This window comes from Arachis ipaensis, chromosome B04 (genome assembly GCF_000816755.2).
Source record: "Arachis ipaensis cultivar K30076 chromosome B04, Araip1.1, whole genome shotgun sequence".
NCBI classification, from domain to species: domain Eukaryota; kingdom Viridiplantae; phylum Streptophyta; class Magnoliopsida; order Fabales; family Fabaceae; genus Arachis; species Arachis ipaensis.
In genome coordinates this window covers 4,051,880-4,055,937 of record NC_029788.2, presented here as the reverse complement: position 1 = coordinate 4,055,937, position 4,058 = coordinate 4,051,880, and the positions used below count along the sequence as shown (strand labels likewise).

The window sequence follows — 4,058 nt, the reverse complement described above, 5'->3', positions numbered from 1 at the left end:
CACTAAATTTGATGATAAAGTTTATGATGAAAATTAAATAAATGTATAAAAAAAGTTGAAGCATACACTATAAAAAAGGGGTATTATTGTTCCTATTTTAAAAATAGGGTTAAGTACTTTTTTTATTTCTAATATTTTTGGTTAAAATTAAATTGTGTCTAACTTTTTTTTTAATTAATATCATTTTTAACTTTATAAAATGTTATAAAATTATCATTTCTTTAATTTTTGGACTAAAATACCTTTCATTGTCATTATCATTTTCTTCCTCATCTTCCTCACCCCACCACCTCTACCATATTCACTACCATCTACATTACCACAACTCCATCCACTACTGTCGCTGGTTCATCGGATAGAGAGAGAGAAGCGATGCGAACAAAAGGAGGGGTTGCCGCTGCCATTGGGTCACCATTATTGTTACAGGGTCGTCGTTGCTATCGCTGGGTCACCGTCGCTAGTTCATCAGAGAAGAGAGAGAAGCGATGCGAACAGAGGGAGGGATGGGTTGCTGCTGCAGAGTAATTGCTACCACTGCTGGTTCATCGGAGAAGAGAGAGAGAGAGAGAGAGAAGCGATACGAAGGAGGGAGGGATTGTTATTGCTGGGTCGACATTGCCACTGCAGGGTCGTCGCTGCCGCTGTTGGGTCGCCACTACTGCTGCTGGTTCATCGGAGAATAGAGAGAGAAGCGATGTGAATAGAGAGAGAGACGGGTTCCTGTTGCAGGGTCGTCGTTGTGGCCGCTAGTTCATTAGAGAAGGGAGAGAGGCGATGTGAAGGAGGGAGGGGTTGTTATTGCTAGGTCGCCACTGCTGCTGTTGCGCCCTTTCTCGCCGGCGAAGCCTTCTTCTTCCTCTTCTTCTCGCCGGCAGTAGATGTGGTGGAGATAGTGGGGAAGAAATGATGATGAAGGGTATTTTGGTCAAAAAATTAGAAAAAAAATGATTTTATAACATTGATGATGATATTAATAAAGAAAATGTTGGAGACGATTTTAATTTTGACCCACAATATTAGAAACGAAAAAATTACTTAATCCTTAAAAATATTATATTTTTTGGAGTGATATTATAAAAAGTGAAAAATATATGTTTTTAAATGTGACTTTGAATGGTTCATGCAAGACAACTCAACCCTCATCCCAAAAAATTAAAGGTGAGGGAGAGGAATCAATTTCATGAAGCAAGTTGGCTATAATTAATTAACTCCACAGTCCACACAATAATATACATATTACAAGCCATGGTATCTTTCCCAAAACAAAACAAAACAAAAAAAGGCATGAAAAGGACACACCCCTTTGTCATCTATTCTTAACATACAGAATCCATTAAATCACATTATTTGATTTCATTTATTTTTTTAATTATATTAAATTAATCGGATAATCGGATTGATTTAGATTCTGTAATCTCAAAATTAATACCCGAATCAATTAAAGTTGAATTTGATCATATCTAACTCGATCGTATTTGATTACCTATCGGATCCAAAACTAATATAATCGATTCGGATTAGTGTTGAACGAGTAATCGGATTATTGATGGGAGTTATTCAGATAAAGATATTAAAAACGTTTTTTTTTTAAAATGCTTTTTATTAATTAAAATTTAATACATATAATCGATTAAAATATGTTATTTTTATTAAAAATTATATGTAATGAATTTTAATTACAAAAAACATCTTAAAAAAAAACATTTTAAACCTGTTTATTTAAGTGACTTTCATTATTGATATGCATGATTTATTGAACACCCCTACTAGTTATGCCAGATAATATACTGATAAATAATCACTATTCTCTGTTGCATTGGAGATGGCATCTATAGTATGAAACTGTTGTACGTATTAAGAGGATTGCCATCCACTGTTGGGTAATTCAGTTTACGCTTTAAGTTCAATGGGCCATTGGGTTGGATTATGTTGCCATAAGGATCACTTATTTGTAGTTTGTACACTACACCCGTTAATTGAGCAAATGTAAGACAGGGATAAAAATCATGCGCCTAGTACTTCTGGTCCAAAACAAGAGACCGAAAATATTACATGGACAAATATAAAATTGTTAAGAAAAAGTTTAAGACTAGCATTTTTATTAAAATTTGGTCAAACATTCACCTTCATGGAGACCGGATTCTTCTACAGAATCAGTTTTACGTTTGGAGTTAGCCAACCAGCAGCGGCCACAACAGCGTCTTCCTTTTCTATGGCAGCAATTTTTCGGGCTTTGAAAGTCCATTTATGGTAGATGTGGAATGAGGTGGGTTCAAGAGCGTCAAAATCTGTGGGTAGACAAAACAATAGTGGAAGCACCTGCTAGCGAGAAATATAAAATAAAAAATAAAAAATAAAAAAATAAGACTAAAAATCGTGTTTTATATCAAAAAGGAGAAAATTTCTAAGATTTTTCATAGGATCAATCTATTCACTATAAAGATGTCTATCCAAGATATATTTTACCATGAAGCCAGTTCCAATAGAGAATTTCAATAATTTTACTCACCAGAACTTGCTCAGAAATAATAAAATCGTTGATATGAATGAGATTGAATGCTTTTAAATAATTTGTTTCGCAAACAACCTCTTTATAACCACACTCTCAAATTAAGACAAGATCTCGCCATATTCTGGGCAACAAGCTATAACAATAACTTATACTTTTCTAAAACCTGTAAACACTAAATCAAAAACCAATAACCGCACTCATTTTATTTGAATTTTCGTTTAAAGTGTCATAAACAACTACTACTAGAGGTATAAATAGGAAAAGTTTAGGGAACTAGCAACTTTTGTGTTTTGTGGCCAGTACTTAACCATCTAAAGAAAAGTGAGTGATCTCCTACCATTGGATATAATCTCACACCATTAAAAAGATTATTGATGGCTAATTGATGATTACAAACCAAAAAAATTATTGGTCTCCTAACACTCCTCGTATAAATATTTAAAGATGATTCATTCTGATAGGATTAATACTGGAGTAGTTTAATTAAAGAATTATACTTAAAAGATTAAAGATTAGAGATACGAATTTGATATTTTCAATGAAAGCACCATTTGATACGAATTTGTATTAAGAATTAGAAAGATTAGAGATAATCAGAGAGAATAAAAGAGAAATTTCTAGAATTATGATAAAAAGAAAAAAAATTTAATTACATCATTTATATCCTATATTATTACATCATATTTCCATTTATAGTATAATTCTCTAATTGGACTACCTAAATACTAATCCTATCACATTCCATCTCCAACTAATTCCCCAACTTGAATATTTGGATTATAAGCAGTACCTTCTGATTAATATCACGAGTAGATAGATAATTTAATATTTTCTGAATTAATTAAAGTGGCTAATGTAACAATATATAATTAAACATAAAATAATCTTTTTTATGATTTTATTTAAATTAAATATTAAGAGTAAAAGATGATTACTCTAATTTAAAATTATTTTATTATAAAAATAATAATTAAGATATTAATAAATGTTATATTAAGATTCAATTTGGATAAACAGCTTAATTAAGTTTCTTTTAAAAAAATAGTTTAAACAATAAATGACTATATTAAAAGTAGCTTATAAATAAGTTATTTTATATTTGAATTTTTAGTTCTAAAAGTGCTTATTTTATAGAAATGTGATAAAAAATAGTAGTATTATGAAAGAAGTCATTTTTTTTTCTATAAACTCCTAAATAACTTTTTAAAAAACTACAATTTGATTTTAAAAATTACACCAAACATTAATACTACTACTTTTCATAAATAAAAAAAAATTACTTTTAAAGTTTTCCAAACATCCTAAATATATAAAATTATAACAAATTTTAATTATTATTTTCATCCGAAGTGAAGAAGAAAGATAGGGCATGAAGGTGTTGAAGAATGAAGCCTCAGCAGCCTCATATAAAAACCCCAAACCCAAACCTCTCTAACTTTCGCTTCTCCTCTCCCAAGTCGGCTTCTTCCTTCTGATTCGCGATTCCTCCTTCTTTTCTTCTTTCCAGGTATACTCTTCTTCATTCCGCGCACCTATGGCACCTATG

General features: G+C 31.1%; 1 protein-coding gene across 1 annotated transcript in view; it reads left to right on the top strand.

Moving 5' to 3' along the window:
- LOC107638482 (dnaJ homolog subfamily C member 2) overlaps nucleotides 3,856-4,058 on the top strand; it is a gene marked incomplete at its 5' end in the record, with an annotated part of 4,113 nt that continues 3,910 nt past the window's right edge. The window contains 1 exon segment of the mRNA XM_016341782.2: nucleotides 3,856-4,019.